The sequence below is a fragment of the Mobula hypostoma genome, chromosome 2, assembly GCF_963921235.1.
Source record: "Mobula hypostoma chromosome 2, sMobHyp1.1, whole genome shotgun sequence".
NCBI lineage: Eukaryota > Metazoa > Chordata > Chondrichthyes > Myliobatiformes > Myliobatidae > Mobula > Mobula hypostoma.
The window spans coordinates 177,638,738-177,664,498 of NC_086098.1; positions in this window are offsets into that span (position 1 = coordinate 177,638,738).

Consider the following 25,761-nt stretch of genomic DNA (forward strand, 5'->3'; position numbering starts at 1 on the left):
CGAAAGAAGAAAACTATGTACAGAGTAGGGAGTGATCTTTTTTTTACAACATATTCATTGACTCGTGAGAATAAAATCAGGCCGATGAGGTGTTATGTAGTTAAACCATTTTTTTCCAGTTCGAGTAAAGTTGTTCCGACTTATGATTAACAGATGCTGTTATCTTCTCCATTTTGTAAATGTCCATTGTAATTTCCATCCATACATTTAAAGTTGGGCTCTCCTGTGATAACCATTTCCTGGTAAGGGTCTTTTTACCAGCCACCAGCAGTACATTCATTAAATATTTATCTCTTTTCAACCATTCTTGAGGTATGCACCCAAAATATATGGTCTTACTCTCTAAGGGTATTTCACATTTAAAGATGTCTTGTAGGGCATTATGTATCCCACTCCAATAGTCTTTGATAACGGGCATAATGGTTTGCATTTTGATTTCCACAATTTCTCCAGCAAGCAGGGGGGGTTACTATTATAATGGGATTTCTGAGAGGGTGTAATAAAATATCTTACCAAGTTTTTCCACCCGAACTCTCTCCATTTCTGTGAACTGGTATTTGCGCTCTTTCTCAATAAATAAAATATAATACGCTATGTGTAACCTTTCCGTGGAAAGACCATGATTGCCCTTATCAGATGACATGGCACATAACAAACAAATGAACAAATTTTTCTAACCCAGTGTGAACACTCCTGTCAACTCTCACCAATATTCATCAGACCAAACCCTATCATAAAATGGCAATGACATAATAATTATCTTGTGTATGCAAAAAAAAAACATTCTCTACCGTGTCTGTGTAATGCTAGATAAGCAATACACTAGTCATCAGTGTTACTATATACACCTTATGCTGGTTTTGTAAATAAGAACATGGACATTCAGAGGCCATATGACTCAATACGTCTATGGTTTGCTTGTGCTGTATACAAGCCGTCTCCTATCCTTCTTTATCTAGCTATATCAATAATACCTTCTGTTTTCTCTCTCACTCTTGTAGTTAGCTAACTTCCTCTTGAATGCCGCTCCTAGACAGTGTCAAGTTCCAATTCAAACCACACCCTGAGAAAAGAGGTTTCTCTTTAATTCCCTTTTATATTTAGAAGTGACCGCATTGTAGTTAATGCTTCCAGTTCCAATCATGCTTGCATGTCTGTCAAGTCTTGTCTCTGGGAGAGCGTTTCATTCCTGGTATCAAAAACTCTTGTGCTGCTCTGTCGGGAGGGCAGCCGTTCATTAAGCTGGATGTGAGTCATGCATAACAATAGGTAGAAGATCGGTCGAAAAAGGGTTTGTCCATGTAGAATTACAAGTTCAAGTTTAATTGTTATTCAACCATACACATGTATACTGCTGAATGAAACACTGTTCCTTTGGGGCCAAAGTACAAAACGGTGTACCAACAGTCACATACAACACATCGGATATCAATAGCACATATTGTCACAAAAATAATATTAGCACAAGTCTCTGAGTGTCATGGCCTGAAGAATAATGGTGAATGGGATGTTGTCCTGGAGCCATGTTTCTGCAAGAACAAGTAAACAGCAGTTTCTCATCTCGTGCTGGGTCAGCTGCAGCCAAAGGCAAATCAGCTTGACTCATGCTGGGGAGAGGCAGTTGAAAGCAATCCAGCTTGTCTTTCAGTGAACGAATACTGGAGACTGGAGAGCAGCACCAATAGGAGAGCTGGCTTCCAGGGGCCACCCCCCCCGCCACATCCAACCCCTTAAAGACTCCACCATGCCTGCCACACTTCTGCACTATCCTTCAGTGAGATGTTTGCTCATGCTATCTGTCTGAGAATCATGGAAAGGCTTGCTGCAGGGCACTCCCAGGGCCACTGGAAGTTTGGATGATATCACCATCACCATCACTGAATCCCCTACTGTCAATGTCCTGGGGGTTACCATTGACACGAAACTGAACTGGTCGAGCCATATAAACTCCATGGCTACCAGAGCAGATCAAAGGCTAGGAATGCTGTGGCATGTAACTCACCTCCTGACTCCCCAAAGCCTGTCCACCATCTACAAGCTCAGGTCAGGAGTGTAATGGAATACTCGCCACTCACCTGGATGAGTGCAGCTCCATCAACACTCAAGAAGCTCGACACCACCCAGTACAAGGCAGCCCACTTGATTGGTACCCCTTCCACAATCATCCAATCCCTCCATCATCAACGAACAGTTGCAGCAGTGTGTACTATCTACAAGATGCACTGCAACAACACACCAAAGTTCCGAAGGCAGCACCTTCTAGACCCACGACCACTACCATCTTGAAGGATGAGAACAACAGATACCTGGGAACACCACCACTTGGAAATCCCCCTCCAAGTCACACATCATCCTGACTTGGAAAGATATCGCCGTTACTTCATTGTCACTGGGTCAAAATCATGGAATTCCCTCCCTAACAGCACTGTGGGTGTACCTACACCTCAGGGACACCAGGAGTTCAAGAAGGCAGCTCATCACCACCTTCTCAAGGGTAACTAGGGATGGGCAATAAATGCTGGCTTAGCTGGTGACGCCTACATCCCATAAACAAATAAATAAATAAATATCCTGGTTTTAGGATCCTTTAAGGATGAACACCTATGAAATCTGGAAGAACTATTGATCAGATTGGAAAAGCCGGCTATTGTTTCAGGAGAAGTGATGTCTTGGTGAATTTATGTTCAGAATACTGACAGCAGCAGAGACCAAATCCTTTCATCTGGGTAAAGAAGAAAGGTTTGGTGTCCATCAGTTCTGTATCAACGTGACTTTACTACCTACAACATCACCTGCCTCTGATTTCCCTGTATCATGAAATGTGGCCAGTGCCTCACATAATTTCCCCATAAGTTCACAGGTGGGCATTGACCAAGAGAGTAAATGTTTACAGTATTCTTTTCAAAACTGGGAAGTACAAGGCAAACACAAATGCTGTCAGTCATCTTCAGGGGCCAAAGACAATTGCTGAGAAAGGAATACAGGGCCAAGAGATGATCAAGACACCCTATCTGTGAGCACAGAAAAAAGAGACAGTGGACAGCGAAAGATTCTGCATGGTTAGGTACCAGAGAGCGATCTCCTGAGTCTTTGAAAGATTTTATTAGATAATATAAAATGAATTTCGAGGGTGTGAGAATACAGTAAGGTATATAGTTTACCTAGTAAGTTTAATGTAATTCATACTTACCTCCCTTTAAGACAAAAAAAGGCATGACACTTTGGGGCTTATATCTTGTGTTACTGATCTGGCAGACACCATTTTAATTAACCTCATTCAGGGCAATGCCTTCAGACCTGTGCTCTCAGCAGGCTTGGCAATAAATTTAAACCTGATGGACAAAAAAATCAGTGTTGAAATGAATGACATCATTTGGCCTATACAATGGCTTCCTTCCAGAATCTTATGCTAGAGGACCACACATCATAGATTAACACTGGTAACAAGGTCTGGGTAGTTATCCGATTGGTAAAGAGCATTGTGGCTATTTTCCGCACATACACACAAAGCACACATGCGCGCGCGCGCACACACACACACACACACACACACGCACACGCACACACACACACACGCTCTCGAACAAACATAAACACACACGCGTGCATGTGCACATGTGCACAAACACACACTCATACTCTCGAGCAAACACATTCAGATGGTAATGACATCAAAGTACCCAAATGGGAATTTCCAGGGAAAATGTACTTAATTTCAAGGGCTCCTTAAACTTAATGTAACAAAATCACAACAGGCAACAAAAAGAATATCAACAGAAATTTCCTACTCTCTGATTATCCATGGGAAATCGCCTCCCAAATCCCACTTCCACAATTCTAAAAACCCATAATTTTGTCTGTGAGGGGTAATTGTGATTTAAACATCAAAACAGGAAGAAAATTTTGATTCCTTGGTGTTGAGGAGCTCAAGAAACTTTGGACATGGGATAGTAGATAGGAAGGATGGAGACATTTCTTGAAATGTAGAGTAATTGTGGAGGTTTTAAAGGGGAGGTTGAGTTCTGGGATGAACAATGCATGGGATAGAAGGGGTCTGGTTCATCACAGAGTCTTGGACTCTCCTGTCCTTTGATCCTTGAAGTCTTCTGAATCATCAGCAGAAGAAAGACCATATCACTACACTCTCCCTAGACATATTCCCAGCAACCAGGCCCCAATTACACCCAGTGGTCTTCAGTAGGAGGGCCCCATTGTGTAACTTCCACACTTCCAAAACTCTGTCCAAGATTCCAAGATGGCAAGGAATTTCCAGGCAGAGGAAATGTTTTGCGGAACCTTCTTGAAGAAATGTGATACCCTCACCTACCAATGGGGAGACACTTGTGCTGTGACCCAATCAAAATGGAGAAGGACCATTTAGAATGGGACTAGGAATCTCATCTCTTCAGTCGGAGTACACAGAATCCCAGAGAAAGAAGTGGAAGTGTTGTAGAACCTTATGACCTGCCTACTCACCAACCCAACTGAGCACATCCACCTAAACGTGAAACCAAAGTGGGAAATAAACCATCCCTAAACCTGGGGGGCTATTCATGAAGAAAAGATCCTGGGATTTAACAAAGAATGGGAATGTACTAAACCCTGAAGAAGCAAACAGTCTGCTGGAGGAACTCAACAGGTTGAGCAGTCTCCTCCAGTGGACTGTTTCCAGCATCTGCAGTCTTGCGTCTATTCATTTTATGCTAAACTCTGAAGTAGCTTTGATTGTTAATACAATAAAAGATACAATAATTTTCTGATCAGTACTTTAGTGAGAATTTGATTTTAACTCCATGTGAATCAAATTTGAGGGTCTGACACAACCTAGGCAATTATACTTTTACTTAAAAGGTGAATCTCAAAGGAAGCATTTTACTTTTTTTATACTTGATTTTCTTTCTTCTGTGAATCTCAACCAGGGACTTGCCCTACCTCCCTCAAGAAAACCATTCCTGATTACCACTAAATCCCATCTTCAATCTTCCACAATTAATTGACTGCTAGATACTTTGCCCTGTAGAGCATTCTTGCTTTTCCTATGATGCCAAAATGCCTCTCCCACAGTGGGTCTGGCAAAGATTGAATGGAACTTCAGAAGGATGTATGGAAATGTAGGCTCATACAGATTTCCCTGGTTTGCCTTCTGATTCTAGACTGATCATATCATACCTGCACCCCCTACCATCTTTTGCTACAGAACTGCAAAGCAGACAGGCCAGTGTTACTGGCCCCAAGCCTCAGCAGAAACCTGCTGCAACATTGTAGTATGCGGTGGGTTGGTTCATAATAATCAAGATGCTGGAAGGTTGCTTTTCCAACTGAATGTTCCTGAACGACAACCATTCCCTGGACTTGAAGTTCGGCTCTTTGAAATCAACACTGGGCTCCGCATCGATGTGAAATCCTCTCCTTATGCTCCTGGCTTGAGATGACGTCTCTTGATAATTGCTCGTTTGTTATGTGCCATGTCATATGATGTGGGTGATCTTGATTCTTCCATGACCATGATTGCTGTTGACAAATTTTTCTACTGAAGTGGTTTGCCATTGCCTTCTTCTGGGCAGTGACTTTACAAAATGGGTGATCCCTGCCATTACCAATCCTCTTCCCTGCATCAGTGGTCGCATAGCCAGGACTTGTCATACCCACCACCTGCTCCCATGGCTTCACATTACCCTGATCGGAGGGGGCTAAGCAGGTGCTAAAACTTGCCCAAGGGAGACCTGCAGGCTCGTGGAGGGAAGAAGGGCCTTACTCCTCCTTTGGTAGAGACGTATCTCCACCCTGCCACACTCCCTTGATAATAGTTTTCCTAAATGTGAACAATAGCTCACTGTCTGGAGAAATAAAACAAATAAGCATACACTTTCTCTGGCTGATATCAACTATGTAGTCCAGGACTTGATGGCAGCTCAGTATAAACTCATATGTCACTTCTAATGGTATACCTGAAGAAACAGGATGTGTTATTATAGGCATTTGTGCTTCTAGTTGCTTGGGCCCTAGATTCCAAAATTCTCTTGCTAAACCTGTCTGTCTCTCACCCTCCCTTCTCCTGAAAACCCAACCTCATTAGCCAAGCTTCTCTGACACATCAGCTTGTCAGTTGGTGTCACATTTTGTTTGTGCAAGTATTATGAAGTGCACCTTGTATTTTACGATAGTGGAGATGTGCCATAAATGCAAAGTAACACACACAAAATGCTGGAGGAACTCAGCAGCTCAGGCAGTGTCAATGGCAGGAGTTCCCAACCTGGGGTCCATGGACCCCTTGCTTAATGGTTTTGGCCCATGGCATAAAAATGGTTGGGAACCCCTGATCTATGGAGAGGAATAAACGGTTGACATTTTGGGTTAAGATCCTTCATCAGGGCTGGAAAAGAAGGGGTTGAAGCCCATATAAGAAGGTGGGGTGCAGGGAGGGGTAGGAGTACACGCTGGAAAGTGATAGGTGAAGATAGGTGGGGGGGGGAGATGGTCGGTGTGTGGGGATTGGTTGATAAGGTAAGAAGCTGGGAGGTGATTGGTGGAAAAGGTAAAGGGCTCATGAAGAAGGAAGCTGATAGGAGACAAGAGTGGGCCATGAGAGAAAGGGAAGAAGGAGGGTTGCCAGAGGGATGTGATAGGCTGGTGAGGAGGAGAGAAGAGGTAAGACGGGAGACAGAATACTGATCGTGCCAGAAAAAAACACTAGTCCGTCCCAAACAGTCAAATTTTGATTTTAGTGTAATGAGATTCAAGTTGCATATATCTGTTGCAGATGTGCTCTTTTAGAGACTTTACTGTCTATTTTAAATATAAAAGGTATGTCCTGCAACTTCAGGCAGGCATTCAACACTGGAAGAGGTACTTAAGAGGACATGGTCATCTGTAAACAATCAGGTAGTAAAAATGATAGAACATGTGGGTTCTATTAGTGACACGGTGAACCCATTACATCTGCCGTAACACATAATCTTTTCTCTTCTCCACTGTGTCCTTGATGTAACCCCCTCCTCCCCTTAAGACTTAAGATAAAGGGGCAGAGGTACAAGAAACTTTTTCAGTGTTAGTTGCCACTCTTCCAGTGTCTGTGATAAGACATGAAAGAATGCTGTAACACTGACTTTTGGAAAATAGAACAATCATATCACTACATCACCAGGTTCAGGAACCATCGAGCTCTTGACTTCACTGAACTTCATTGAACATCACTGAAATATTCCCACAACCAATGGACTCACGTTCAAGGACTCTTGTTCTCAATATTTATTGATAATTGATTTATTATTATTATTTCTTTCTTTTTGTATTTGCATATTTTGTTTACTTACTGAGATACAGTGTGGAATAGGCCCTTCCTGCCCTTCCAGCTGCGCTGCCCAGCAATCCCGACATTTAACCGTAGTCTAGTCACAGGGCATTTTCCAATGACCAATTAACCTATGAACTAGTACATCTTTGGTCTGTGACGGGAAACCGGAGCACCCAGAGAAAACCCATGTGGTCACAGGGAGAAAGTACAAACTCCTTACAGGCAGCGTTGGGAATTGAACCCAGGTCACCTGTACTGTAAAGCGTTGTGCTAAACACTATGCTACTGTGCTGTTGTCTTCTGCACTCTGGTTAAATACCCAAGTTGGGCAGCCTTTCATTGCTTCTGTTATGGTTATTATTCCATAGATTTATTGCGTATGCCCACAAGAAAATGAATCTCATGGTTGTATATGGTGACATATATATACTTCAATAATATATTTACTTTGAACTTTGAACCAGCGTACAGTAGATAGGTTCACTCAACACGGCACTGAACTGACTCCACAACCTATGAACTCACTTTCCAGGACTCTACAACTCATTCTCAGTATTATTTATTTACTTCTCTAGGTTAATGGGGCTGATCTTCCACTGAGCTCTATACAGGTCTGTGGGCAAGTATGCTCCCTGCTGGGTTATCCTCAGTCAGAGGCTGTGGTGCAGGCCTCCAGCTGTCTGCTGGGCTGCAGGCTGGGTTGTGAGATGATGCACTGCTTTGATGGATGCTTTGTGGAGCCCAAGAGTAGCAGCGAGAAGGGAGCTTGGCCTGGATGATGAGGCTCCTGATCTAGGCCATGTTCCCTTCTCACTATTACCAACAAGCAGGAGCTGTAGGAACATTGGGTCTCACACCACCAGGTTCAGGAACTGTTATTGCCCTTCAACCATTAGGCTCCTGAACCAGTGTGGATAACTTCACTCACCTCAACACTGAACTGACTCCACAACCTAGGGACTCACTTTCAAGGACTCTTCATCTAATGTTCTCAGTACTTATCGCTTATTTATTTATTTATTACTATTAGTATTATTATTTTTGCTTTTGTGTTTGCACAGGTTGTTGACTTTTGCACATTAGTCCATTCTGTTGGGTGTGGTCTTTCACTGCTTCTACTGTGAATGCCCGCAAGAAAATGAATGTCATGGTTGTATATGGTGGTGTATATGTACTTTGATAATAAATTTACTTTGAACTTTGAGGCACCACGGTACCATAGTGGTCAGCACGATGCCATTACAGCTCGGGGTGTTGGAGTTTGGAATCTAATTCTGATGTCATCTGTAAGGAGTCTGTTCGCCCTACCTGTGAAGTGTGAGGGTTCACTCCGGGTGCTCCAGTTTCCTCCCACACTCCAATGACGTACTAGTCAGTAGGTTATTGGCATTGTAAATTGATCCGTGATTAGGCTAGAGTTAAATTAGGGGTTGCTGGACGTCGCAACTTGAAGGGTAGGGAAGGTCCTAAATCTATGCTGTATCTCAATAAAATTTAAAAAGTACTTTGAACTTTGAACTCAGCAGGTCAGGCGGTATCTATGGAGAGGAATAAACGGTTGACATTTCAGTCCAAGATACTGGATCAGGATGAAGGATTTTGACCTGAAACTGTGACTGTCTGTTCCTCTCCATAGATGCTGCCTGACCTGCTGAGTTCCTCCAGCATTCTGTGTGGGTTGCTCTGGATTTCCAGCATCTGCAGATTCTCTTGTATCTATTATTTCAGTTAATGTCACATTGTAAGGGGACAACTGGAAGAGTGCAACACTGCCTTTTTACTTCACTACAATGTAGGTCTCAATTAGAATCACATATGATCAACTGGACTGTGTGGGAGATTCTCAATTGGCAATCTTCAGCTGTAGCTGCAACAAACAGACACAGTTCAGACTAATACCACAAGCACTGGGTTTAGTCTCATTTCCCTGGGGTGGTGGCTGTGTTATTATATGTGCATACTAAAGGACTTCAGTTCCCAGTGGGCAATGTAGGACTTTCAACCAGAACCGGAAGCTATGATGGTTAGCAGGTCACATCCCCTCAGTGTTTTAATAGCAGTTCCATTATAAAATATTCTAGTGTAAACCCCCACCAAATTTATCTTTATTAAGAGCAAACATAATAGTGCCAATCTAGAATCCACTCTGGATTGGGATTTCTGTTGCCAGGGAGTGTTACATCTGTGGAATTCATAACCACAGACAATTGTGGAGGCCAAGTCATTGGGTATGTTTAAAGCAACACACATCAAAGTTGCTGGTGAATGCAGCTCCAGCGTTCACCAGCAACTTTGATGTGTGTTGCTTGAATTTCCAGCATCTGCAGAATTCCTCGTGTTTGGGTATGTTTAAAGCACAGGTTAATATATACTTCAATTAATAAGCCTGTCACAGGTTCTGGGGATGTGGTAGGAGAATAGGGTTGAGAGGAAAAATACAATAAGTCAGCCATGCAAATGGCAGAGAAGACTTGATGGGCCAAGTGGCCTAATTCTGCAGAGAGTGGTGCGGACAGCCCAGCGCATCTGTAGATGTGAACTTCCCAGTATTCAGGACATTTACAAAGACAGGTGTGTAAAAAGGGCCCAAAGGATCATTGGGGACTTGAGTCATCCCAACCACAAACTGTTCCAGCTGCTACCATCTGGGAAATGGTACCGCAGCATAAAAGCCAGGACCAACAGGCTCCGGGACAGCTTCTTCCACCAGGCCATCAGACTGATTAATTCATGCTGATACAGTTGTATTTCTATGTTACATTGACTGTCCTGTTGTACATACTGTTTATCATAAATTACTATAAACTGCACATTGCACATTTAGACGGAGACATAATGTAAGTGTTTTTACTCCTCATGTATGTGAAGGATGTAAGAAATAAAGTCAATTCAATTCAATTTTTATTTTTTTTATGGTCTTATGAAAAATGACCTGCACTTATTTATATTCCTCAACTAGCAGCAAAGAGGTGCAGTTCACAGCTCCAGTGACCTGTGTTCAATCCTTATCTTTGTTTTTGTATGTGTGGAGTTTGCATATTCTCCCTGTGAGCGATTGGATTACACCTGGCTACTCCGGATCAAAAACATTTCCTCCGTAGATGTTGCCTGACTCATTGAGTTCCTCCAGCCTTTCTCTGTTGGTGGCGGTTTGAAGGGTCTGTTTCTCTGTTGCATGGAATTTAGATAAATGAGAGGGATCTTATTTTTCAGATCACTTGGTCCATTTCTGACACCTCCCTGCCATTTCTCGATCTCTCTGTCTCCATCTCTGGAGACCACCCCTCGACTGACATCTTCTATAAGCCTACCATTTCTCATGGCTATCTTGACTGTACCTGTTTCCATCCAGTCTCCTATAAAAATGCTATTCCTTTTTCAACTTCCTTTGTTTCTGCCACATCTATTCCTAGGGTGAGGCTTTCCTTTCCTTTCCAGGACATCAGAGATGTCCTCCTTCTTCACAGAAATGTGTTTCTCTTCCTCCACCATTGATGCTGCCCTCACCCACATCTCCTTCAATTCTCAGACATCCTGTAACACCTGACCTGCGAATCCGCTGGGATCATGTATTGTACCTGGTGCTCCAGATGTGCCCTCCTCTACATTGGTGAGACCTGCTGCAAACTGAGGGACTGCTTCATTGAGCACCTCCGCTCCATCCGCCAAAAGCGGAACTTCCCGGTGGCCAAACATTTTAATTCTGATTCCCATTCCCATTCTGCCATGTCAGTCCATGGCTTCCTTGATGAGGCCACCCTCAGGGTGGAGGAGCATCACTCTATATTCTGTCTGGGTAGCCTCCAACCTGATAGCATGAGTATCGATTTCTCCTTCCAGTAAAAAAAATTCTCTCCCCTGTATCTCTTCTTCTATTCCCCACTCTGGCCTCTTACCTCTTCTCACCTGCATATCACCTCCCCTGGTTCCCCTTCTCCTTTCATTTCTCCTATGTTCCACTCTCCTTTCCTATCAGATTCCTTCCTCTCTAGCCCACCTGGCTTCATCATTTTTCCCTCCTTCCACATTTTTTATTCTAGCATCTTCCCCCTTCCTTTCCAGTGCTGAGAAATGGTCTTGGCCTGAAACATTGACTGTTCATTTCCATAGATGTTGCCTGACCTACTGAGTACCTCCCACATTTTGTGTGTGTTGCTTTGGATTTCCGCCATCTGAAGAACTTACTGTGTTTAGGAGTTTGGGGCCTTGTGTTTGTGGACCTGTCAGCAGTGAGTCCAGAGTTTGTTGACTAATGTTTGGTGATTATGGGTGCTGGGGTCACTGTCGAGGATCAAGGCCTGAGTGTTGAATCAGAAGTCCGGTAGTTGAGACTCATTGGCCAGAGCCCCAAGTCAGCAAATCGCTGTCACTCCACTGGAGAAGTCAAGGTCCAATGTCTGCATGCCCAAGCCCAAGTGCAAAGGCCTCAGGACTCGTGCCTCCAGGATCAAGAACAGTTACTACCTCTCAATCATCAGGCTCTTGAACAAAAAGGGATAACTGTGTTCATTTAAGGGCTCTTTTATCTTGTTACTTCATGCAGGAAATTTATTGCTATTTATTTATGAACAAACCATGCCTTTGCATAGTTTGTTGTTCATTGATCCAGTTTACAGTTTCTGTTCTATATATTTGCTAAGTGAGCCAGCAGATAGAGAAACGCAGGGTTGTATGTGGTGACATGAATGTACTTTGATAATAAATTTTACTTTGAACTTTGAAGCCTGCTGGAGGCGGAGGCTGAAGACGATGGCTTATCCTGTGGTTGGGGGACTGTGTATGTGGGAGGGAGGAACAGGGATAGTTTTGCTGTTGTTGTTTTGTTGCTTGTTGTGTTCTGTGTCATTCTGCCGAGCGTTGTGGGTATGGTCTGTTGGTGCCAGAATGTGTGGCGACACTTGTGGGCGCCCCCAGCACACCTTCGGATGTGTTGGTTGTTGTTAATGTAAACAACATATTTCACTGTATGTTTCAATATATAAACTTGAATCTTAAATCCTGAAGCAGGATCTCAAACAGTTGTTTGATGCTGATGACCATAATTCTCAGACCCAGAGGCATGTAAATTACATGGGTTTTAATGCTAAAATATTCCCATGAATTGTTTAAGAATGTAGAGAAAACTTCTCCCTGTCAACTTTAACGTTTGCCTAATTGACAGTCAAAGTCGGCACAGCACTCTAATCCACCAGGAGACAGGTGAAAATTTTCTTTTATCTGCAAGAACCCAAGAAAATAAGAGCAGGGATTGGCCAGATAATCCCTCAAGCCTTGATCAAGGGATACTGAGGCAATGTTCATGGATTCATGGACCACTCAGAATTTTGATGTTGGAGGGCAAGAAGCTATTCTTGAATCATTGAATTGGGTCCCAATTCAGGTCTCAATTTGTCTTCTGTGTCCATAGTACTTAATTACCAGATTTTTTAAAGAATTTAAATGGTCAAAAGGTCTGACCTCTATAATCTTGAGGGGAAAAGGATTATAGAGATTTACCATCCTCTATGGATAGAAATTCCTGCATACCTCAGTTTTAACCGTCGACTCCTTTATCTTCTAATGAAGCCCCCTTCATCTAATCTCTCCTCGTGGAAACTTCTCAACATCTATCTTGGCTTGTCCCCTTAGGGGTTTAAATGCTTCAAACAGATCACCCCTTATTCTCACAAACTTGAAAGGATATAGATCCTATTTTGCTAGCTGTTTATGACTAGACAACTTTCTCATCCCAGAAATAAGATTTGTGAACCCGTTCTGGATTGCACTTGAATTCAAAGTTCAAGGTACATATATGTCACCATATACAACCCTGAGATTAATTATCTTGTGGGTATACTCAATAAATCCATAGTAGAATAATGACCATAATAGATTCAATGAAAAACCACATCAACTTGGGTGTTCAACCAGAGTGAAAAGATAACAAACTATACAAATACAAAATTAAACAAAGTAAATAAATAAGTAATAAATAAACATCTAGAACATGAGATGAAGAGTCCCTGAAAGTGAGTCCATAGGTTGTGGGAACATTGTCATGATAGGGCAAGTGAATTTGGGTGAAGTTATCCCCTTTGGTTTGAGAGCTTGATGGTTGAAGAGTAATAACTGTTCCTGAACCTGGTGTTGTGAGTCCTGAGACCCTTGTACCTTCTTCCTGAGGGCAACAGTGAGCAGCAAATTCAGAAAGTTGTGCTGGAAATGCTGGAGAGACAGAGCAGGAAGTTTTTGCAAGAACTCACCCAGTTTAAAGGACATCCTCTCTTCTCATTACTGACGTCAGGCAGGAGATACAGAGCCTGAACACCCACAGTCAATGGTTCAGGAACAGCTTCCTCCCCTTTGCTATCAGGTTTATAAACAGCCCATAAGCCCATAAATGTTATCTTGTTATTCCTTTTGTCTAGTAGTAGTTATTTATTTTGTAACTTATAGTAGCTTTATGTCTTCACCTGGACTGCTGATGCAAGAAACACTATTGTAAATAGTTGCTGTTGTTTTTATTGTTCCTCTCCGTGTTTCGTGGTGCACTGGGTGGCTACCTTACCATTTCTTTAGCATTTCTCTGCTGTTTTTACGAGGCTGAGTTGCTAGCTTGATGCTCGACCCAGTGCAGATGGAAAGCGTGCAAGGAGCCGGCCGCATTCAAACTTGGGACCGCTCACCTCGAAGTCCGGTGCGGATGCCAATACACCACCATCCGGCTGCACGTAAGTAGTAGTCAGAGATAATGAATCTGATTTTGATTCTGATTCTGGGTGATGGTGCCATGCAACTACTCTTCTGGCAGAGACACCCCCTGAAAATATGGGCAAACAGGATTAGTGTCGATAGGCAAAACAAGTGGCATAAGCATGATAGCTGAATCCTCCGTTGGAGAGCACAGGCCCATTGGGCTGAAGGGCTTCTCACCACATAACCTTTCTGAATAAAGATAAAAAAAATATTTAGAATTACTTCGGGAGCCCAACTGGTGTTGGTGAATCTGTAGAATCTCTTCCCCACAAGGTTATAGAGGACAGATCTCTCGGCCGTTTAAATCTTTAAAAGATAACTGCTATGATCACAAAGGATGTATTGAGACCCGAATTGGGACAGAGCTTCAATGATTCAGGGACAGCTTCTTCCCCTCCAATATCAGATTTCTGAGTGGTCCATGAAACCATGAACATTGCCTCGACACTCCTTGACGATACTGATCAAGGCTTGGGGGGGGCTGGTTGACTAACACCTGTTTTTCTGTTCTTGGGTCCTCATGTTCAGTTAGACAACTTTCATGAGCGCAGTGAGCCTGTGCTGCCCAATTACACCCACGTGATCAATCAGCCTTCCAACCTGTATGTCTTTGGCATGTGGGTGTAAACTGGAGCATGCGAAGAGAGCCTGCACGCAGTCACAGGGAGAACGTACAAGCTCTTCACAGACAGTGCTGCAATGGAACCTGGGTTGCTGGCACTGTAGTAGCATTATGCCAACTGCTACGCCACTGTGCCACCTCTCAGATTTTGTGCTGTATAATCCTATGCCCCTCATGTAGAATAGGCAACTTGAAGTAAGAACCTGACATGATTTCCATCAGGTCTGGGTCTCTGGAACTTGCAATGTGAGTTATGCATTCATATTGCAATGAATACAATCTCATTGACCATTTTATGCACTGAGCGATTTCCCTTAACTTATAGTCCAAACTAAACACTAGGAGTTATTAGTAGTCAAGATGGGTTCTTGGCAGTAGAGTGTGTCTAAACATTGCTTATCTCTCAATCCTCAGGAGGCTGCTGCTGGAGAAAGACCTCACTACTGCTCATTTTATCTGTAGCTGTTCTATAGGGAGCTGGGGCTCTCTCTCCCCTCCTTTCATGAGATACTTTGACAATGTGAGATATCTGGTATCTCTCATATTCTTTCTGCTTTCCCGCCTTGATCTCATTTCTCATTCCTAAAGTCTGTGTGTTTCAATAGGTAGGCTTCAATAGGTACATTTAATATCAGAGGAATGTATACAATATGCATCCTGAAATTCTTTTTCTTTGCAAACATCCACGAAAACAGAGGAGTGCCCCAAAGAATGAATGACAGTTAAACGTTAGAACCCCAAAGCCCCCCCACCTGCACACAAGCAGCAGCAAAGCAAAGACCCCTCCCCCACTGACAAAGAGCATTGGCACCCCCCACTGAGCACTGAAACGTGCAGCAAAGCATTAATAAAGACATAGATCTGCACGACCCCAAAGACTCTTCGTTGACCTGGTAATCCGGCATACCACAGGCTCTCTTACTCCTGAATAAGGGAAAAAGAAGTGTCACCGTTTCACAGCGAGAGGGGAGACATAACAAACATCTCACTGATTTATGATGTTATAAGTCTGTTGCGTCTTTTTCCCCGAGCTCTGCGCCCAGAGAGCTCAGATCTCTGGACACACAGTCCAAGGCAGCTAACCCAATGCTCCCGATGTTCCGTATTCTCCCGTGATGCCTCAGTCAGAGGTATCGGCCTTGAATCGGCCCATCTCCAGAGCAATGAAATTCTGGCTTCCTGAAGGCGTGCTAGTCTTCTAGGCCACATCCTTGGAATATCAAAAGGCGGCCAGTCGTGAGGCCCTGAAAGCGGGTACCATTCCTGTAAAGAATCGAAGTCAGAGTGTAACTCCAGGTCAGGGTCTTCAAAAGAACCTTGAAAAGAAAAAAAGGGATATCAAAGATATAAATAGCAAACACGAGGAAATCTGCAGATGCTGGAAATTCAAGCAACACACACAAAAAATGCTGGTGAACGCAGCAGGCCAGGCAGCATCTATAAAAAGAGGTACAGTCGATGTTTCGGGCCAAAACCCTTTGTCAGGACTCAAGAGATCTCGGCCTAAAACGTTGACTGTACCTCTTCCTATAAAGATAGAAATAGAGTCGTTTCTGAAGTTGCAAGCAAAGGAGTCGCCGTTTAGTGCCATCATCACTTCGCACCACCTCTCCTTCCAGAAACTTGGGTATTAGAACTCTCCTTTGAGAAACTTGGATCTACAATCAGAATCGTCACTCCAGCTTACAATTGAGAGTGTCACACTGTCAGAGAGATGAGACAATGCATCAAAGTCTCATGTGTTTTTGCAGGGGAATATAAAAGAACCCAATGGCATTATTTTGACTAAAATACACAGGGTTCTCTTTTCATATCACATAAAATGCTCAGGAATTCAGGAGGTCAGGCAGCTGCATTGTTCTATGACCCTAAATCTCCTCTGCATATTCTGCCTAGGTAACCTACAACCCAATGGTACGTTTGAATCTTGCAGACCACCTGCAGCCAGGATGACAATAACTTTGAAGAGTTCCACTGCATTAGAGCACAAAGATTTAGTGCTGCAAATAGAACACCCTGTGGTCAATATTAGGTGACTTTCTGTGGGTGAGAGTGAAACCACTCAGATATGACTCTCAGATATTGCTTTTCAGCTAAGTTTGGTCCATTTATGCCTCTGTGATGTTTTGGCGCCATCTCCTGGTACTTGTGATGTTTGTTCCAAGAACAGTAGAGGAAAAAAACTCAAGGATCAACTTTATTTGCCATGTATATTTACTTTAGACGTAATAGGAATTTGCTGTGGTGTGTTTGCGGATCATGCAACGAAAAACAACAATGTTCAAGAATAAACAAATTATATAAAACATAAACTCAGAGGTTAAAGTACGGATATGGCATGACTGTGGCAATATTTCATTAGGAGTTTGAGGAGATTTGATATGTCACCAAAGACTTTCGCAAATTTCTACAGATGTGCCATGGAGAGCATTCTAACTGGCTTCATCACTATTTAGCATGGGAGGGGGGCGTCGTACAGGATTGAAATAAGCTGCAGTAAGTTATAAACTCACTCGGCTCCGTCATGGGTACTAGCCACCCCAGCATCCAGGGCATCTTCAAGGAGCAATGCCTCAAAAAGGCAGCATCCATCAATAAGGACCCCCATCACCCAGGTCATGCCTTGTTCTCATTGCTACCATCTTGAAGGAGGTACAGAAACCTAAAGGCACACACTCGACTTTTCAGGAACAGCTTCTTCCCCTCTGCCACACACATAAAAGTTGCTGGTGAACGCAGCAGGCCAGGCAGCATCTCTAGGAAGAGGTGCAGTCGACGTTTCAGGCTGAGACCCTTCGTCCCCTCTGCCATCTGATTTCTGAATGGACATTGAACCCATGAACACTAGCTCTATTTTTTCCTCTTTTTGCTCTACTTATTTAATTTAATTTTCTTTTTTAATATGAACTTCTTATTGTAATTTATAATTTTCATTATTATGTATTGCAATGTACTGCTGCCGCAAAACAACAAATTTCCCGACATATGCCAGTGATATTAAACCTGATTCTGATTCTGAATAAAATGGACATAAACACATAAATACCGGCATGTATTTACAATGTAAACGGCATTACAAAAAAGTGTTTACAGTGCAGTTCAGTGACAGGGGTAATAGGTAGAGGGTAACTAGAATGGTCGGTCAGATTAACTGGCTGGGGAAAGAAACTTTTAAGATGGTGTGAAGTTTTTATTTGTTTTAATAACCCTATAACACTTTCCAGAAGGGAGCTTTTGGAAAAGGCAGTTTGCTGAGTTGGTGAACTCCAGTCTGATTCATTGCTTTGACTTTATGCCTCTCACGAGGGTCGTTTATCACATATATCTGAAAGACGGTGACCTTGGACCCTTATGTTGACAGTGCAATGGGGCTAAAGAAGGGGACGAGGTGAAAAGGGTAGAGAGAGAGAGAGAGAGAGAGATGGATGGGAGAGTTGGAGGTAGAGGGGGCTGAGGAGAATAGGGATAGAGTTGGACAAAGAGGGTAAGGAAAAGATGGTAGAGAAGAGGATGGTTGAGGAGGTACAGAAGGGGAGTTGCAAGGAGATTTGAAGAGGCCAAGAAATTGGAAGGGGATAGTGGGGAAGAGGAGAGTTGTGCAGAGTAAAGAAGGTGGAGGTGGGAAGAGTAGAAACGTGGAAGACATTCGAAAATGGTGAACAGGGCAAAAGATAGGGAAAAGACCATTCTACTCACACAACCCTCTGAATGTCAGCCTTAAAGCATCCTCACTCCCCATATTTATACAACTGTTTGTTTTATTATAATAGTGTCAGTAACCGTATACAGTCCTACATAAACACACACCGTGCACTTTATGTCAACCTGTCAATCTTCAGGCTGTGTCACTCAGAGACTGTGATAATATTATTTTGTGACTATATGTGCTGCATCATAACTATATGTACTGTGTGACTCTGTGAACTGGGTTTTGCCTGTGGCCCCAGAGGAACGATGTTTCGTTTAGCTGTATACATGTGTATGGTTGCATGCCAGTAAACTGGAACTTGAATTCAGTTGGGAGAAGAGTTGAATATTGGGCCCCCAGTGTGATGAATTTGATAAACAGTTTACTTCCGGGGTGCCTAGGCGTGACTTGAGTAGCAGAAGTACTCTCAATGGGTACAATTAAATATTCCTGTTTCAGCCTGATACAGCTAAAAAGCACAACTGCTTCCAAGGTCAGTACAGTCAACAAAGGTGTCTTAATGCAGTTAAACAAACTATCTCAGCTTAAAACCGACGTAAACAACACAGATTGTGGTTGGAAACGCCCACGTAGGACACCTAGGAGGAAGCGCGGGTGTGAATCTGGGTTACAAATGTGTTTAAGGAAATGGGGTTTTAAACTCCCTATACCAACTATCTTGCTGGTGAACATGCAGTGAATAAAATCAATGACCTCAGAGCTAGGGTGCTGAATCAGAGGGACATTAGGACCTCATGTGTCCTTTGTTTCACGGAATCCTGGTTAACCCCTTCCGTACCAGATGCAGCAATTCAGATTGGCGGGTTTACTATACACCACCAGAATAGATCTGTAGAGGCTCTCAAAAGCAGAGGTGGAGGAGTATGCCTCATGATCAACTCTTCTTGCTGCACAAATATATCAGTGCTGTCCCAATTCTCCTCACCAGACGTGGACTATCTAGCAGTAAAATGCCGTCCTTTTTACTTACCACGGGAGTTCTTTGGGGTCATTTTGGTAGCAGTTTACATTCCACCTCAGGCCAATGTCAGGCAGGCTCTAGATGATCTGAGTAATGGGATCAACATGCACAAAACAACGCACTTAACACCTTCACCATTGTTTTGGGAGATTTTAACAATGCCAGTCTGAAAAAATCACTAAGCAACTACCATCAACAGATCACTTACAATACCAGAGGAAACAACACACTGGACCATTGCTACACCACCATCAAGAATTCCTACCGTTTTATTCTAACCCCTTATTTCACTAAGTCTGATCACCTAGCTGTACTTCTACTCCCCGAGTATAGGAAGAGACTGAAGACCGCGGCACCGGCAGTGAGGACCAAGAAGGTATGGACAAGGGAAGCACAGGAGCGCCTACAGGACTGCTTTGAATCGGTGGACAGGACTGTATTCAGGGATTCATCTTTGAACCTGGACGAGTATGCTGCAGTTGTTACCAACTTTACCAAAACCTGTGTGAATGAGTGTGTGCCTACAAAGACTTACTGTACATTCCCAAATCAAAAGCCATGGATGAACCAGGCGGTACATCGTCAGCTGAAGTCTAGATCTGTGGCATTCATGTCTGGCAACTCAGGCCTGTACCAGAAAACCAGGAAAATTAGGAGTTTGAAGAGATTTGGCATGTCAACAAATACACTCAAAAACTTCTATAATTGTACCGTGAAGAGCATTCTGACAGGCTGCATCACTGTCTGGTATGGAGGGGCTGCTGCACAGGACCGAACGAAGCTGTAGAAGGTTGTAAATCTAGTCAGCTCCATCTTGGATACTAGTCTACAAAGTACCCAGGACATCTTCAGGGAGCAGTGTCTCAGAAAGGCAGCATCAATTATTAAGGACCTCCAGCACCCAGGGCATGCCCTTTTTTCACTGTCACCAACAGGTAGGAGATACAGAAACCTGAAGGCACACACCCAGTGATTCAGGAACAGCTTCTTCCCCTCTGCCATCCGATTCCTAAATGGACATTGAATCTTTGGACACTACTTCACCTTTTTTTAAATATACAGTATTTCTGTTTTTGCGCGTTTTAAAATCTATTCAATTATGTAATTGATTTACTTGATTATTTATTATTATTATTATTTTATTTATTATTATTTTTTCCTTCTATATTATGCATTGCATTGAACTGCAATAAGTTAACAAATTTCACGTCACATGCCAGTGATAATAAACCTGATTCTGATTCTGAAAACTTTACTCTTTGGGAAAGGGGAGGGAGCAGTTGGTTGTCATTTAAAATGAAGAGGTCGTCACCGGCAATGTGATTGAAGGATGTAGCAACTCGACAACAAAAGCCGCAGAATGGTCTCCTCATTGAACAAATGTTGTTTTCAAGTGATAGCAACTATGTTTTCATTTTCTTTGCCATCGTGAAGAATAATTTTATAGAAGCTTGCAAGGTTCTTAGAGGGATTGATCTGGTGGATACTGATAGGCTGTTCCTTCACCTGGTGGGGGTGGAGGGGAGGTCTACAACGGCATATTAGTCGAGTGGTTAGTACAATCAATCTGCAGCAGCAGCGATCACTGATCAAGGTTCGAATCCCAGCACTCTTTGTCAGGAGTTTGTATGTTCTCCCCACAAGCAGGCGGGCTTCCTCCAGGTGCTCTCGCTTCCTCCCATGTTTGCTGAGTTGTGGGCATGATATTTTTGGCACCAGAAACATGGCAACACTTGTGGGCTGCCCCCAGCACAATCCTTGGACTGTGTTGGTCATTGAGACAGACGGCACATTTCACTCTATATCTCAATGTTACAAGTAAAGCATATCCTTATCTCTGTCTCTTGGGTGTACTTTGCACGTTCTCCCTGCATGTCCTGGTTTCTTCTCATATCATTGAGATGTGCAGGTTAGTAGGTTAATAGGCTGTTGTAAGTTGTCCCTGGTGTGCAGGTGAGTCATGGAATTTGGTAGGATTAATGACAATGTGGGAAGAGGAAGAAAAATGGGATTAAATTAGAATTAGTGCAAATGGGTTGATGGCTAGTATAGTCTTGATGGGCTGAAGGTCCTGTTTCCATATTGTATCTCTCTATGATTCTATAAGTTTCTATGACTCTATTCTGGGGAAAATGAGTTGGATCTTGTGAGCTAAAATGAAAAATAAAACATTGTTTTCTCAGGAAGTTGTGAACCTTTGCAGGTCTAATTCTCAGAGAGCCATGGATCTTCTGTCACTTCGTTTTTGTCAGAATGTTATGTGTTGTCAAAAAGAAGCCTTGTTTAAAACATCTTTTCCATTTTCTTCAGGTGACTATCCTTTTCAGACTAATGAATGGGTGTGTGAATAACAGATTCAGGATGATGTTGGTTGTTGAAATGGCCAAATGGGCCATTTCAATGGGCTCATACAAAATTATGAGCAATATAGATAGGATAAATATAAGCAAGCATTTTTCTACTAAAGTTGGGTGGGACTAAAACCAGAGCTCATGGGTTAAGGGTGAAAGGTGAAATGTTTAAGGGGAACATGAGGGCGATCTTCTTCGCTCAGAGGGTGGTGAGAGTGTGGAATGACCTACCAGAGGAAGGGTTAGATACGTGTTGTGATTGCAATGTTCAAGGGAAATTTAAAGGTACATGGATAGGAGGGGTATGAAGGGCTATGGTCAGGGTCCAGATCATTGGGACTAGGCAGAATAGTAGTTTGGCATAGGCTTGCTGGGCCAGAAGGCCAGTTTCTGTGCCTCATGCAGGGTCTCGGCCCGAAACGTCGACTGTACCTCTTCCTATAGATGCTGCCTGGCCTGCTGAGTTCACCAGCATTTTTTATGTGTGTTGCTTGAAATTCCAGCATCTGCAGATTTCTTCGTGTTTGAGTTTCTGTGCTGTAGTGTTTTATGACAGTATAACTTTATGAATGGTAATAGGGTGAACACACACTGTCCTTTTCCATGGAAAGGGGAACTGAAAACAAGAAGGCATAGATTTACAGTGAGAGGTGCAATATTTAGAATATAGAACGTAAAACAGTGCAGCTCAGTACTGGCCCTTTTTCCCAGTGTTGAGCCGACCTTTTAATCTACTCCAAGACAAATCCAACCCTTCCCTCTTACATAGCCCTCCATTTTTCTTTCATCTATGTGTCTATCTATGAGCCTCTTAAATGTTCCTAAAGTACCTGGCTCTACCACCACCCCTGTCAGTGCATTCCACGCACCCACCACTTTCCGTGACATCCTGCTATACTTTCTTCTAAACACCTACAAATTATACCCACTTGTGATCGTCATTTCTGCCCAGGGGGAAAAAGTAACTGGCTGTCTACTCTCTCTATGCCTCTTATCGTCTTGTACCCCTATACTAAGTCACCTCTCATCTTTCTTTGCTCCAAAGAGAAAAGCCCCAGCTCACTCAACCTATACTCATAAGACATGCCGTCCAATCCAGGTAGCATCCTGGTAAATCTCTTCTGCACCTTCTCTAAAGCTTCCACATCCTCCCTATAATAAGGTGACCAGATCTAATACTTCTTGCATTAGCCATTCTCAGTATCTGCACGCTCTTTTTCCTGAACTTTGACACAAAGTACGCAAAAATGAATATTTCTTCTACTGTGATCTAGTTACAGAGGCTGAAGAATGCCTATCTGGACTCTATTGTTACTATCAATTAATCCCTCTCCTTCTCTAATTTTCCATTCCCCATTCCTCTTCTCATCTTATAAGTCTCTATCAAGTCATCTGTCACTTTTCTTCACGCCAAAGAGGAAAACCCTAGCTTGCTCAGCCTATAAGACATGCTGTCTAATCTAGGCATTTTGGTAAATCTCCTCTGCTCCCCCTCTAAAACTTCCAGATCCTTCCTATAATGACTGAACCAGAACTAAACTTTTAAAAGGAACCTGGGAGGCAACTTCTTCACCAAGAGGGATGTGAATATTTTAGGTTCATTTAATATCAAAGAATGTATACAGCATACAACATGAAATTCGTACTCTTCACAGACATCCATGAAACAAAATACCCCATAGAGTGAATGATAGAACATTGAAGCCTTGCAGTGCCCCCTCCCCCACCATTCGCACAAGCATATATATATATATATATATATCTGTAGTGAATATAGAATGAGCTGCCAGAGGGAGGGGGAAACAACAGTACAATAACAAAGTTTAAAACATTGGATACATACACGGATAGGAGGAGCTTAAAGGGATATGGGCCCCGTGTGGGCAAATAGGACTAGATTGTTCTTCTTAATGAACTGAGAGATGATAAGCTCCTTAGTTGTCATAGATTCATAGAATTGTAGAAACAGGCCCTTTGGCCCATCTAGTCCATGCTGAAAACATTTAAACTGCCTACTCCCATTAGTCAGTACTGGGACCATAGCCCTCCATACCCCTACCAACCATGTACCTATCCAAACTTTGCTGAAACATTGAAATTGAGCTTGCATGCACCACTTGTGCCAACTGCTCATTCCATACTCTCATGACCCTATGAGTGAAGAAGTTTCCTGTGTGTACATACATCTACTGATGCCTCTGGACACATCTTCAGTGATGTTCCTGGAGTCATCGGGTGTTTCAGGTCTTTCAAAATCATAAACCCTCTTCCAGGTGACCCAGCCAGGGCTGATCAGACCCCAGCTTGTGTCCAGATGGCTAGCTACTTCCCCTCTTTTGAGCCACAGCCATCTTGAGGCCCTCTCTGCCGCATCAGTGGTACTGTGGATGGCTCTCCTCTTCCTCTCTCCCTCAATGCCCAAATTGCTGAAGATTCTGGCTAAGGAATGGGCTGCGATCCTAACATCCAACCTCCACTGGGAGAAACCTCGCTCTCCATCTGGCCTGCTGACAGTTGCTGTCCAGTCCAGTGTACTTGGAGAGCTTCCTTTCAAAGGCCTCTTCCAAGCGATCTTCCCATGGGACTGTCAGCTCCAGCAGCACCACTTGCTTGGTAGACTCAGACACAAGGACAATGTCTAGTGGCGGGGTGGTGGCTGTGATATGGTTGGGGAACTTCAGCTGCCATTCAAGGTCCACCAACAGCTGCCAGTCCCTTGCAGAGGTTAGAATGCCTGCAGATGTTCCTTTGGCAGGTATTGGCTGCTTCCCAGCTCTGACAAAGGCAATGGTTTGCTTGGAGGGTTGGGACCACTTTGCCCACTCAACTCCTGCGCTGATGGCTTCAGCGATGGTCTTCAGGACCTGATCATTCCTCCATCGGTACCGTCCCTCACCAAATGCCCTTGAACAGCCGCTGAGGATGTGCTCTAGAGTTCCTCCTTTGGAGCACAATGGGCATGCAGATAACTCTGCTATGCCCCATGGGTAAAGGTTTGATGGGCTTGGAAGCATATCATACACTGCCTCGATGAGAAATTGGATGCGGTGTGGCTCGGCTTTCCAAAGCTCAGCCCAGGTCACTTTCCTCTCAACCGCATTCTCCCATCTTGTGTAAGCTCCCTGTTGCTTCATTCCCACCGCCTTGCAGGCTCTCGTCTCCTCCACTACTGCTCTCACCTCCTCCTGAACTAGACGACGCCTTTCCTTCCCTCTGATGGTGTCCATTTGGGGAGTTGGAAAGGATCCTAGCCCAGCCCGGCCTCGTGTGACCATCCCCACTAGCCTCCTGTGACGCAGCCTCACCTCTGCCTCCTGAACAGCTTCCTCTGCCCTCCACTTCCTGCCAGTCCTCACTTGGATCCCTGCTCTAGCCACCTTCGGGTCACTTGAGTCCCTGTGCTGTAGCACTTCTCTGGCTCTTGTTACCTTGAATTCCTCCTCCAAGGATTTGAAGGGCAGTTGCAGTTTGTTGTGGTGTCCATAGAGTGCGATGCTGCTCAGGCTCTTTGGCAGCCCCAGCCATCTCCTGAGGTGGTTGCTAACCCTCCTCTCTAAGGTTTCGACTGTCGAGATTGGAACTGCGTAGACGAGAAGGGGCCACAGGATTCTGGGAAGAATACCATGCTGATACATCCAGGCTTTGAACTTCCCGGGTAGGCCAGGCTTGTCCACGGACTTAGCCAGCCATCCAACTCGGTGCAGATTGCCTGAATGGATATCGTGTCCCTTAAAGAGCTGTCAAAAATCTCACCTAAGCTCTTGACTGGCTTTTCTGTGATGGTTGGGATGGCTGTGCCTGTGATGCTGAACTGGAACTTGTTCTCCACCTTCCCTTTCCTCAGCACCATCGATCTTGATTTGGCTGGTTTGAAATGCATCCGGGCCCACTCCACCAGCTTTTCGAGCCCCTACAGAATCCACCGGCAGCCTGGAACTGATTCTGTGGTGACTGTGAGGTCATCCATGAATGCCCTGGTAGGTGGTTGCCGTTGAGTGGAATTCATTCTGGGTCCTCTGCACTCTGGTTCAGCAGACTTAGTGAGCATGTTCATGGCTAGGGAGAACAGTGTCACTGGGATAGTGCACT